This window comes from Marmota flaviventris, chromosome 6 (genome assembly GCF_047511675.1).
Source record: "Marmota flaviventris isolate mMarFla1 chromosome 6, mMarFla1.hap1, whole genome shotgun sequence".
In the NCBI taxonomy this organism is placed as follows: Eukaryota; Metazoa; Chordata; class Mammalia; order Rodentia; family Sciuridae; genus Marmota; species Marmota flaviventris.
Genome location: NC_092503.1, coordinates 20,694,629 through 20,709,265, shown reverse-complemented (window position 1 = coordinate 20,709,265; position 14,637 = coordinate 20,694,629).

Here is a 14,637-nt window from a genome sequence, read left to right as displayed (position 1 = left end):
ATTCTGGTTATAAAAGGACTGAAGAGGCAAGCAAGGCGATGCATCTGGAGAGAGCTGTTTTGTGTAGCAGTTTTGAGGAATAAATTTCCCCAAACCTTATACTTCATGAGAAAGGATTCATTAAGAACACGTGAAAAGTGTCATCTATGTCACAGAGGTTCAATGTCTCACACGTAAGTTGAAAGAATAAAGGTAAGAAGCCGTGGTCCAAGGTAGCCACATAAGGGTGTGCTGAAACAGGGTTGTACTGATTGTTGGGAAGCTTAGGATACTGATTACTGTATAGAACTATGCATTAAACTGCTACAATTAGGTAATTTTTGTGCCTAAAGTTGACTTAGTTTTTTTGTTTTTTGTTTTTGTTTTTGGCCAAAGGAAAACTCCAGAGAGACTAATTTAAAAAGGCAGTGGAGGAATAATGTGATCTTCAGTGTACTTTTCAGATTTTCTTGTTCAATATGCCAGGTATGTATGTTTTCCAAATTTCACGCAACAAGCATGTGTTAATTTTTAAATACAAATTAAAATAATTAATTCTTAGCAAAATAAGACAAGACGTGCAATGTATAAGTATAGAAACAGGGGATGGGGTTGTGGCTCAGTGGTAGAGCACTCAGCTAGCATGAACAAGGCACCGGGTTCAATCCTCAGCACCACATAAATGTTTAATAAAGATATTGTGTCTACCTAAAACTTAAGAATAAATATTTTTTTAAAGAAACAAAGAATTAGAAGATTAATCATAATAAGATAATGTCCCTCTGTAGTGGTTTTTACTGCGTTTTATGGACACCCAAACCCTTCCAATGTTTGGGCAACTTTCCACATTGTGATGTTCATCTTCCCAAGGTAGAACCCATGAATTCACTTTCCTAGCCTTCTCTGCAGCTAAGATGCAGCCATGTGACCTCGGCTTCATCAGTCAAATGCATCCATGTGAAACCTTCCATCAAACCCTGCAGGTACTGAGCAGATTCCATTTTTCTGATGCAAGTGGCGGGGGAGTTGATTTGTTCTCTCAAGAATCAGGAGGTTAAGTTCTCATGCCAGGTCAGCAGAGTGAACAGCAGCATCTGCTCAGCAGGGACAGAAGCAGGGACATCCACAGAGGTCTCCCATTACCTGATCTGGTTGCTCCTTTCTCATAGCCTCCAAGCCTCTGGACTTTGGAAGATTCTGTAAGCCAACTAATGTCTTTAATATAGGTTTTGTTTGTTTATTTGTTTGTTGCTTAAGCTAGCTGGAGTAGATTCTTCTACTTGCAGTTGAGTGTCTGGGACAATGAACCTTTTATTCATCTCTCCATGATAATGGATGCATTGAACTGCCCAATGCCATTGAGAGATTTAACTAACTCCCCTTGCTTACAGAGCAGCCGCCTGGTTATCCCTTTTATCTACAGGAAGGAAACACACTGAAAATGCTGGTGCATTCTAGGTACTGAACATTTATGCTTGTTACTTTTTAAGCCATTAACTGTAATTCTGATTTGTTTATAAGTTTTGGGTGAATTTTCTTCATTACACATTTATCCTAAGAGATGGGTGTATTCACTATGTAAAGACAAAAATCAAGTTGCAGCACTTAAAAGTTAGGATCACAAACTAGGTCTTGCTGCATTCTTAAAGTTAGTTGAACCTTTGTAAAGGCAAAACCAGGCCTATTTCTTAGTGACACTTTTGATATTACCATGAGATCCCCCCAATATTTACAGTTATTAATAAAGGTTCAAGATGTATTATTACCCATGTGACCCTTTTTGGACATATTGAATTTATTAATAAAACATTTTTTTAAAATGTAAACTATCAAAAACATTTTCTACCTAATGCTTTGATCCAATAATCACTCTCTCTTTATGAGCCCATCTAACTTAAATGGGAAATGAAAGAATCAGCTTCTTTCTGGGGTCAAATTCAGTTTTATAGGCCTGCATGGAAAGTGGGGAAGAAGGACAATGGAAATGACAAGTTCAATTTGTAATGGAATAGATAATCTCTCTCAGTTAATGGAATAAATCTTCCTTTTATGGAATTCTTTTTGCAGGAATGATTCCCACTTAGTATTCTAAAAATTCTATTGAGTTTTTTGGGGCTCTTTGGATCTGAGTTCCATTTTCTCATTTGGTCAATATAATACAATTTCTTCTCAATTCTTTCAAGTAATTGAATCAATGTAAAAATTTGCCTTGGTGACCAAGTAAATAAGAAGCTGCTTGTGGAGAAATAGTGATTTAGATTTGGTGATGGTGAGCTAGTCTCAAAAAGCTATTCTACAAAAAGCATGAAATGAAAGTGTTCAAGGATTCTTCAGGGAATTGACACTAAAATTGAAAATGGCTTTAGAGAGAGTTAAAAGGGCCAGAATCTAGAGAAGGCCCAAAAATCATGTAGGAAACACTGAAGTAGTTTAAACTTTCAGAAAGTAGATGGTACCTAAATGGCAAGTTGTCCTAAAATAATCATTAATGCTCAGAAATTTCAGTCTGTTGGTTGTAATTTAAATTTGACTAAGCAATGTCAATAGGTGGAATCATTTTGTAACACATGTAAAGAACATAGTAATCACATTTGTTAGGGTCTTTTAAAGTTTATTCTAATTTGTTATATATGACAGCAGAATGCATTTCAATTCATTTTACATATATACATATATAGAGCACATTTTTTTCATGTCCCTAGTTGCACAAAAAATAAAGTCACACCATTTGTGTCTTTATACATGTACTTAGGGTAATGATGTTCATCTCATTGCACTGTCTTTCCTACCCCTCTGCCCCCTCTCTCCCTTTCCCTCCCTCTCTTTTGCCCTATCTAAAATTTGTCTGTTCCTCTCATGCCTCCCCATTATGGATCAGCCTCCCCATATCAAAGAAAACATTTGGCATTTTTTTTTTTTGGAATTGGGTTACTTCACTTAGCATTATATTCTCCAGCTCCATCCATTTATCTGCAAATGCTATGATTTTATTCTCTTTTAATGCTGAGTAATATTCAATTGTGTACATATACCACAGTTTCTTTATCCATATTATCTACTAAAATTAAATCTATGTCTATTATATTTATTATATTACCCAGCTATATTTACTCTTATATATGTGCTCAAGAGAATTGAGTGCACATACATAAAAATACATGTGTAATGATTATAGCACTCTTACTAGTAATAAAATCTCCTTCAATAGGAAGAGATAAATAAATTATAGTAATATAAGGAAGTATTAACAGGATAAAAAGAAAAAAAAACCCACAGAAAACACATAATGAAATGGATAAATTTCATAGGTATGAGTGTGAAATAAAAACAGAAGAGTACAAACTGTGTGATTATGCTTTCATGATCAAGACTTTGCAGAGTTAAGCTATAGATTTGGAGGTCAGGATACTGATCTCTTGAGTGAAGTATTGACTAGAAAGGACCGTGTGGCAAGCTTCTGAGTTCTAGGAATGTTTTCTATTTTGGCAGGACAGTGGTTGCACAGGTACACAAGTGAGAAAAGTTCACCCAGCTTTACAATTAGTGTACTTCATTTTGTACCACAATGAAACAATTTCTTAAAACACATATTAAAATTCAGAGGAGAAAATACTACCTGACTGCACCATTCTTTTTTTCTCCACTTTTTAACTAGACACTTTCAGATTAGTGAAGAAATATTTGTATTATCATATAGACATTACTGAACAGAGCCAAAGGCTAATTGGATCTCTAACCACTGCTCAGCTGTTGGATTGTTGATAGTCATTGTTTTTTTTAATTTGTTCTTATAATTTATACATGATAGAATGTATTTTGACATATTAAACATATATGGAGTATAACTTCTTGTTCTTCTGGTTGTACAAGATGTAGAATTACATTGGTTGTGTAATCATGTAAGCACAAAGCATAGTAATCGATTCATTCTATTATCTTTCCTATTCCCATTCCCCCTCTTTTACCTTCATTCCCCTTTGCCTAATCCAAAATACTTCTATTCTTCCCTACCCGCCCCCACCCACCTATTGTGAATTAGCATCCCCATATCATAGAAAACATACGGTCTTTGGTTCTTTGGGGCTGACCCCTGCTTGTTTGCACTATTAATTTGAGTGGTATGTTTTTTCTCATCCTTTTACCCTCAGTCTGCCAATGTCTTTGCTTATGATGTGAGTCTTTTGGAGACAGTATATTGTTGGGTCTTGTATTTTAATGTAATCTTCCAGTCTACATCTTCTGATTGATGATTCGTATTCCAAGTCATTTTGGTTTATTTCTAGTCTTTAATTTGAATTAGTTTCTCCTTTGATGGACAATTCTTCTACTGTAGTTCCTCCCTTGTTAGTTTTCACTTTTTTTTTCACTTTATCTTTGCAGAATAATTCGTTGAGAATCTTCTGTAGTGCAGGCTCTCTAGTTGTGAATTCTTTTAACTTTGTTTATCATATAAGATTTTAATTTCATCTTCAAATCTGAAACAATTTTGATGAATATAGAATCTTGGTTGGAATCCATTTTCTATCAGATATTTGTACATATTTTATTACTCCAAGACCTCCTGACTTTGAGGGTCTGAATTGAGAAATCAGCTGAGATCCAAATTTGTTTTTCCCTATGCATGTTATTTTTTTCTCAGAGCCTTTAAAATTCTATCATTATTCTGTATGTTAGGAATTTTCATAATAATGTGCTTTGGTATGAGTCTGTTGTAATTTTGAACATTTGGGGTCCTGTAAGTATCTGGTATTTGTTTTTTCATTTCTTTCCTTAGTTTGGGAAATTTTCTGATATTATATCGTTGAAAAAGATTGTGCATTCCTTTGATTTGTTCTCCACTCCTTCATCTGTCCTAATAAATCTTAAATTTAGTCTTTTCATGTTATCTCATAATTCTTGGATATTGTGTTCATGGTTTCTTACCATCTCTGCACGGTCAAATTTATTTTCAAGATTATATATTTTGTTTTTATTGTCTGAAACCCTGTCTTCCAAGTTATCTAGTCTATTGGTGATGCTTTCAATTGAATTTTTAAACTAGGTTTATTGATTCCTTCATTTTTGAGGATTTTTGCTTTTTTTTCCAGAATTTTCTTTATTGAAGTGATCTTTCACCTCCTGAATTTTATCTCTGATTTCATTCCTTACATCATTCTTTACCTTGCGGATCAGTTTAACTATGTATATTCTAAACTCTAACATTTCTTCTACTCTGGTGTCAATGGATTATATTATTGCAGCATCTTGATTTGTTTGGGGTGATTTGTTCCCTTGTATTTTCATGTTGTTTGCATGCTTACCCAATTAGCAGTGTAGTTCTGAGGCATTGCAGTTTATACCCTGTAGACTTAAAGTGTCGCTGAAGGTTTCCAGTACCTTGCCATTAAGGGGGAGACAAGTAATAATAGGAACCAATGCACATAATATACAGTCTTAAACAAATAGCTCTCACTAAGACCTCTACAGTTTCGTCACAATAAACAGAAATGACATGTTCAGTTGTTGCCTACAATAAAAACAGTAAGTTTGCAAAAGGGTTTACAATTTCAAGTGGTGGACAAAGAGAGGAAAAAAATGGTGTAGTTTGTGATGTTTATGAGGAAGGAGATGAGAAGATAGAAGTAAAAAATTAAAGGAAGAGTGAAGGATGGATAATAGAGGTTGGCTGTTAGCAGGAGAAGAGAGAGAATCAAAGGAAACAGATAAGTGAGAGAAAATATATATATACAAAATTTAATAAATTAAAAATAGAACGAAAAAAGTTCAAATAAAAGAGTACAAAAAAAACTGAAATATACTAATCAGACTTCCTAGTCCTTAATAAAGTGATGCATGAAAAACAATTGGCTTCAAAAATGGTAGAAATGTGAGAGAAAAATGAAAAAGAAAAGAAAAGAAAGATCTCCATGAAAAATTGAACAATTTTTATTGGTGTCCAAAATATTTTTAGCTTTTCTTTTCATCAATCAGGTGGGTTTGTCCACAGTACGATGCTTGCTGCACTCTCTTAGGGTGGAGTTGCTAGAGTAGAGTGTTAATCCTGGAGGCTTAGGTTGCTCCATCTCCTTGGCTGAATAACAACTGATGGGGAGATTTTAAGTCAGCACATCTCTAGGGCCCAGCAATTGCCAGTCCACGGTGGCAGACTGCACCCCAGGAATCTCCTTTGGGTTCTACTCATGTGGTGTAGGAACCAGTTCTTAGCCCAGTATGTCGCCTGTGGACCCCACAATTCCTGGTCTCTTATTCAATCTCCAAACTCAATCTCTTCCCATCCCTGCTCTTTCAAATTCCTGGTCAGGTGCTTCTGCCCCAGCTGGTCCTGCAGGCAGCTGAATTGGAAGGGGAAGGGGAGCTGGGTGGGTTTCCACAACCAGTGCAAACCTCTCTCCACTCCTGATTTTCTCCTGGTCACTTAAGCACACCCTGATATACAGCATGGGGTTAACTTGCTTGTTTTTTGAGCCACACTCAGGTCTTCCAGAAATCAGCTTCCCCAGCTTCCAGCCCTGGTGCCTTGGGTAAAAAATGATTCCTTCCATTGTCCTCCACATACTGCCAGGAGAGATGCAGTTTCTTTCCTGTACAAGGATATGGTGTAAGTGCACTTTACTGTTTAGTTGGGCACTGACTCTGATCCCCAAACTCTCCATACCCCAACACACCTCAGTTCTTCTGAGAATGGAAGTTCCTTTAATTCTCTTATTAATTTACTGTGTTTGTGTAGAAATGGTTCTGGTTCGAGCCTCTGGTAGCTGCTGTAGCTGTGGTGCTGGGATTTTTCCCTTATTTTGTTATATTCAATCTCCTGAGTCCCTGATCTGTTTTGAGTGTTCAGTATTAAATTCCAGTAAAGTCCCCCTTAATTTTTGTTCATTTACCCACCTTGCTGAAAAGATGCCCGTCTGCATTTCCTGGTTTCACAACATGGAACCACCTGGGAAGTAACCTCTCTATTCTGCCATCTTCCCAGAGTCCTCTTGTAGCTAGTCATTGTTGGCAACATCCCTGGTAACCACTATATTTCTTATTCCTTAAAACTAATGTTGTCTAAGTCTTTCATATTATATCATCCACATCTTCTTCAATGGTATTTATCATAGTAAAAATAATGAAGACCTTTCTCTAACACATTTGTCCATTAGTTTGAATATCATCATGGGTTCAAGAGAGCATCACTCAGGCTCAACATCAGTGGCTTTGTGCATTCAACCATATTCTTATCTCTTCACAGAAATGGTGGGCACCGAACTGATACCATTTAAAACTATTTCCAGTTTCATTAGAAAATAAGATATGCATTTCATCTGAAAAATGAAGCAAAAACAAAAACAGCTCATCAAACAAAAAGAAAGGGGAGAGAGAGACAAAGACAGAGACAGAGACAGACCCTTCCAAACTAAACAGCAGTAGCATAGCACCTGGAACTTGCTGACCAACCTAAATAGACCTTTGCTAATAAGAGCTTATTCACTTGCTTGACATACATACATCCTGCACAGTTAAGTCTGGACCATGATGCTAAGAGATTTCTATCTACCAATTGAGGAACACAGAATAAAGTACAGAGGAGAGACTTGAGTATCATAATTTAAGGTACAGGAGGCATACAAGGTTCTCTAATCCATTAGCCTGGTATATACTTCTGCAAGAAATAATTAAACTTTCATATGACCCCAGAAGTGTGAAATCTGAAATGTTTAACTGGGATGTGATTCCAAATGACTGTGGATGTGACTCTAATTCTGAAAGAAATCAGTCTGCTTGTAACTGCTCTACCAGTTACTATTTTTATGATTTTTTTTTTTTGAAAAATAACATCATTTCTGTGGGTTTTAATTTTTATAAGAATTTTAAAAGAAGGAAAACAGTGTTTCAAACTGATTGAACCCATGAACTTCTCTTCAGTATATATAAAGAAATAAATAGGGGCTGGTGTGGTTCAGAGGCAGAGTGCTTGCCTAGCACATGTGAGGCACTGGGTTTAATCCTTATCACTTCATAAAAATAAAATAAAGGCATGTTGCCCATCTACAACTACAAAAAATTTTTTTAATAAAAGAAATAAATAAAAGCATGAACCCACAAGAACAAAAAATTTAAAAATGGGAGTAAAGGAGATAGATGTCATCAAGCACATGAAGAAAGGGAAGCAGAGGAGAGTAAGTAGACATCTAAGTGGATGTGGATGAGGCACCAGCAGGATGCACACCAATTTTCATCACCTTGGAAGTGGAGTTATCACTTCCTGCAAGATGGAGGCAAGTGATGGAGCTTAAAACAGGAGCAATTGAATATTTCCAGTCCATCCACATATACAATCAGTTAGCTATTCCTCTTCCACCCTGGCAATAGGCGGGTGGCTTATCCTTTGGAAATATTTAATCTGAGGAGCTACAAGCTTAAAACTCCAGAGCTTTAATGGACAGTAATAAAGTGCTAAACACTAAGAATTAAGTAAAATCCAAAGTAGATGTTAAGCTTTGACCTCATCCTACACCTGCCCAAACTCAGAGAATGGACTGAGAGACAAAAGGTACAGAGAAAATGAGGCTTTTAATAAAAGTCTTGCAAAATGGGGTGTCTGGGTGAGCAGGCACACCCACAGTAGTTACCACCAGCATTTTATTCCCTAGTGTATGGGAAGTGCAGTCTTCTTGAATGTCACCTAGGTTTTACTATCTCCTATTGGGTTAAATAAATACACCTTTAGTTGTCCCACCTCCCTTTGTTCTCTTGTGGTAGGAAGGCCTTTTGGGGGTGGGTGTGAATGCATTTTGGCAGGAATGAAGTTTATCTCTGTTGGTCAAATTGGTCCCTTCCCCTTCACTTCCTGTTTCTCAAGGAACTGTGAATTTTTCACATGCCGGTGTTAATTGCTTGTAACTTTTCAGTCTGCTTTCCCCTCTGCTTTTTTTTTCCTCCAACCCAAATTAGTTTTACATTTAAGTCTAAGTACTATATTCTGAAAATGGATCACCAAACTTCCTATTTCTCACAGCTACCAAGCTTATGAATTCTAGCCTTCCTTGAATGGACAAGGAGAAAAAGCCAGTTGATATGGCCATTCAAGTAGTCCCCTGCAAAGCCTGATTCTTTCTAAATCACAGCACAAAGAAGCAATTGTTAAACTTTCGGTATCTCATCCTTAAATATGAAAGAAACATCCACAAAGTAGACATATGAAGAAAATATGCGAACCTGAAAGAAACTAAACAAACCAAAACAATCAAAGGTGGAATTGAGAAAAAAAAATAAGGAAAACAAAAACAACAGAAAACTAAAGTGCTGAAGATATCTTTTCTTACAATCAGGAAAAGGATGCTGAAAAAAAGTTGTGAAAAATAAGAAAGAGCTCTTAGAAAGTTTTCAAAAATACGAGAGTAGAAATTTCAAAGAGATTTTGAATTCAGAGAATGCAAGAGTCAATCAAATCTCTGAAAGTAAGGCAAAAATGCAAAGAAATGAAAAGCAAGAAAGAAAAAAATTAAAGGGACACACAAGGAGAAATTTCAAAAGTACATCATAAATAAAATGATAGTGGTGGTTGGGAGTGGTTACCAAAGAAATAATACAGATATGATGTCATATTGAAAGGGCTGATGGCAAGCCCAGCACAAAGACTAAGGCAGGATTTCCATCATCCTGCAGTGTGTGAATGTAGTTGAGAAGGAGAGAAAATCAATCTAACAAAGGATCCTGTATCAGGTTGACATTAGACTTTTCAACAGTGCATTGGAAACAAGAAGATAAATAGAACAAAGACTTCAAAAGGCTGAGGGGAAATCCTTTTTGAGGGGAAATCCTTTCCGACTTGGAAATTTGTATCCAAGCTAATGTAAATGTAGAATAAATTCATTCTGGTATAGGTAAGATATCAAACACTTTTGCCTTTCACACATCCTTTCTTATCCAACTAACAATAGCTACTTAAGTGAGCAGAAAAGGAAGACTTCATTTGTAAAACATAGGATTCAGCTCAGGAGAAAAAGAAGGGGCTAATGGCTAAAGGAAGGAGATCCTAAAGATAACTACTTATCAGGAAGAGAGAGCAACTGGCTTAGTGGTACACATCAGATCTGGAGGATAGTGGCCCTAGGAACAGTCTCTGGAAATGTTGGATTTCCTGATGAATGTGACTGCTCTGAGTGGTGGCTTCCACAATTCTGTAAGTGATTTGAAGACGAGATAGGAACACAGAATAAGATGAAAAGAGAAAAGAAGGGAGGAAATAAGGGAGGGAAAATAAAAGAAAGTATAGATTCAATCATTAAAGTATATACAATCATTAAATTTCAGAAAAATATGGGGGGAAAGTGATACAGTCATATTATGTAGCTTAGCTGCGAAAAATACATGCTATTAAGCATGTAGATAATTAATGTTGAGAAGATGGAGAAAGGGAAATGGGGCTCTGGGGCTGGAGTAAGGGCTGTGGCAGATTGTATTTTGCAAACATGACCCTATCAGTGCTTCCCACGCATATGCTCTTCCACTTTGTGATCTTGCCAATCTCCCATCATGAGAAGGAGTCCTTTCTCCTTCTGTTGAGTCTGGACTAAACTTATTATCTAACTGCTGCTGACAGAATGTGGTGGTAGTGATGCTGAGTGACTTCCAAGGCCAGGTCAGAAGAAGCCATGTCATTTCTGTCTGGTTCTCTTAGAATTCTCTCTCTTTTTTTTTTTTTTTTAAGAGTCTCATCTATCATGTAAGGCTGCCTACTCTGAGAACTTAATGCTGGAGGGCTGATGTAGAAAGAAAGAGACCATAGAGAGGCCCATGTGGCTCCGCATGCCAACCCTCAGCCACCTGAGTCACAGCAGCCCTGGCATTAGATCTGTGAGTGCAGAGGTCCAAGAAGGCTCCAGATAGCCTCATCTGACCACATCCATGTCAGGACCCTGCTAAGATGTGCCCAGTTGAGCCTAGTGAAATCACAGAACTGTGAGAGATAGTTATAACTGAAGGTTGTTTCAAGCTCTTATGGGGGTAGATTTTTATAAAGGAATACAGGAGCCAAACAAGTGCTCAATCCTTGTTTTTCATAGTTGTAAATAAGCTTATACAGTAAACAAGAAGTATATATATAAGCATAGTATTTTAGAAACATGGTACTAAACATAAGATTTATAAGAAAAATAATCCAAAGATATAAAACCAGTTGCTTCTAGAGAAAAAGATTTATAGAGTAAGGACAGATAAGACAGAGCTCATTGTTCTTAGCTGTAAGTCTTTAGTGCTATTTAACTTTTAAAGCTTAATATTTGTATTTACCTGCTAAAAATTAAAAATTAAATAGAAAATAGCACAGATGGGTAATCTACTCTGCCTAGGAATCACACATGCTCAGAGTTTATGAACATGAAAGCACTCTGAAAACTCTGAAATACTATCAATATACCACATTTTACCTATTTTTTATTTTTTGATTTCCCATTCTGTTTTCAAGGTCATTATTAAAAAAAATTGAGAAGAATTTAGTTTAACTGGTGATGAAAATATGGCTTATAATACCAGTTACGTACTAATGGACAGCCCTTTAATTGATTTGGCCCTCAGTTTTCTTATAAATAAAGAAGTAAATAGGCTAGATATAATATTAATGGCACTTCCAAAATGATACAGTATTTAGCAACTCTTGAACTCTACCTGAAAGTTCATAGTCACTAAGTTTTATGTTAGATTTAAAATGGTATCAGGATTTCTCAAAATTTTAGTAATAGGAGCTAGTGTACTTTTTGAATCAATAAAGATCCCAAATTTGTTTTCTTTGTATCAGTTATAACCTTTGATAATTAATTACCTTATGAAAAATAAAGAATAAAATATTTAACTTATTAAAAATAGCACCAGGGGTTAGGGATTTAGCTTAGTGGCAGAGCGCTTGCCTGGCATGCTCAAGGGCCCAAGTTCTTCCTCAGCCCTGAAAAAAGAAAAAAAAAGCACTAAACTACATGTTGACATATTTTATGAAGAATAATCATTTTCCCAAATAATAAAATTTAGTGAGAAAAGTGCAACATTCTACCTTTTTGCAAGTTAATGTTGGGCTTTATAGACAAGGCTTTTTATTTTACTTTTGCTTCAGTCCATTGCAACATCTCACATTAGGTCACCTCTCAAAACTCCATTATATGCTTATGACAGAATGAGAATGAAAAAGGTAAGCAGTGTCTTGATATTGTTATAAAAATATTTAACTTCACAGATTCCAGGGAAGAGCCTTGAGAACCTCTATATGTAAGATTGTTTGTCAGCTTTTTTTTTTTTTTTTGCTGCTGTGACTAGAAGACCTGACCAGAATAATTATAGAGGAGAAAGTTTATTTGGGGGCTCACAGTTTCAGAGATCTCAGTCCGTGAAGGCAGAACATCATGTCAAAAGAGTGCGGCAGAGGGAAACAGCTCACATGATGATCAGAAAGCGGAGACTCCACTTGACAAATACAAAATATATATCCCAAAGGCAATCTTCTTGGGCTGGGGATGTAGCTCAGTTGGTATAGGGCTTGTCTCGCATGCACAAGGCCCTGGGTTCAATCCCCAGCACCACCAAAAAAATAAAAATAAAAAATAAAACCAAAACAACAACAACAAAAAAACAAAGGCATGCTCCAATGCCTACCTTCTCTAGCCATATACTCCCCACCTTCAGTTACCACTCAGTTAATCCTCACCAGGGGATTAATTCACTGATTGGGTTAAGTCTCTTATGACCCAACCGTTTCTCCTCTAAACCTTCTTGAATTTTCTCACACATGAGCGTTTGGGGGATCTCTCACACCCAAGCCATAATAGAGACTTAGAACTCCTGGCCTAAGACATAGAAATGCACTGACTTTGGGGAACTTTAAAGAATGAGCCTCTGTAAAATCAATTCATATTTAGAAATTCAGTAGATAAAATGGATAAGAGAGGAAGCATTGTCCTTTGTTTACAAATGATGAGTAAAAGCAGGCTGTCCTCTGCGACGTGGTGCAGGGTGGAGGATAAGAACCCTGCCTCTAAAATCAGGCTGCCAGTGTTCACATCCTGCTTCAGCTCTTTATCAGCTATGGGAACTCCAGCAAATTTGTCTCCCTGGGTTATTGTCGGGGTTAAATAAGTCATTATCTCTAACAGAATACTGACTGTACATAAACAATGCTAAAATGCATTTGTGAAGTAATGTAAACCTCTTCCAGGATTAAAGTCAAATTGGGCTCCTCTGAATGCGGACCATACACAGAGGCCTGTGTTCTCTCCAGGCCTTACTACTCATGGCTCACATGACCTTGGGCAGATCAGCCACTTGACCTCAGTTTTTCTGAGCATCCATTCTGTGCAAGACAGTGTGAGTCTCAACTTAGATGCTGTTTGTGAAAACACTTTGGAAAAAGTTAAGTGCTATTCTGCTCGCACATGAAAAGTATTATTCTTGATCATATCTTCAACTGTGGTTTGATCGGTCTCCTGTAACTCTATTATGATTTTAAAGATCTTTTTAAGTATTACAGTTCTTCTGAATTTCCTTTGGCTTTAGATATCAGCAATATAAAAATAATCTTTGCTTTTGGGCATTTTGATTTTTGGTTTCTAAGTAGTATTTCTTTTTAAAAGTTACCTTATTAGCTGTTGAATACATGATTTGGTCTTCACATCGTGTAACATTTGCTGAGTTTATTAGTCCCTAGGGCTCCCCAGGACAGAAAGCGGAGGTGGGAAGGCAGAGACAAAAAGCTGAGAAATACCATTATTATTGCAATTATTTATTAATGCAGAAGGGGTTCTATTTTTTTCTTAATGTATTATAATTATATATAATAGTGGTATTTGTTATACCATATTCTTGAATACACATACGTAATTTGATTAGTCTCATTCCTCAGTGCATACGGTGGTTTTATTTTAGATTTGAAACCTTGCTGGGAGGAGTAAAGAGAGAAAGATGCCTATGTCAGCCAGTGAGCACTTTGGCCAGGCAAATTCCAGCCATGTTGGAAGGATAAGGGGCCTTAGGAAGATTAGACCCATTCCATCAGCTTAGATCTGAGGGAGATGAAGTAGACATGACAACTGAGTCTTCTGCCCAACAGAGCCAACACTGGGCCACCCAGCAGGGCTGGCAACTGATTCAGTCTGCCCAAACTACAACCAGGAGTTTACATCTTTCAATGACTCATATGGTCTAAAACTTAAAAAACAACAACAACAAAAAACAACAAGGACTACATCTCTACCCCATTCTGGAGCCGTGGATATCTCCAGAATCTGTTAGATCCTTTCACTTCTTTTCCTGAGCACATACCAGGTAGGGCCTCTGCTTGACACCCTGGCAAACCCTTGTTCTTCCTCCAAGACCCTGGCAGAGTCAAAAAGCTTAGAAAGCTTTGCTAGATCCTCTGGGATGCTTAAGACTTGGGAGTCTTTGTTTTGACCTATTTATGGCATCTCAACTTACAGCTCCTGGGATATTCATTCATAAATATCAGGTAGACATGTCTCACTTTACACTGGATGTTAAGATTTTTGTAGGCAAGGACTCTCACCAAAGTGCATTACCAAAATTCATGCCTCTCTGGCCTTAAGATCTTCTATAGTTCATAAGTATTGGAATATTAGTAAATGTGTGTGGAAGGATTGTGTGACAGATGCCAGGATTGTTACATGTCTGTGG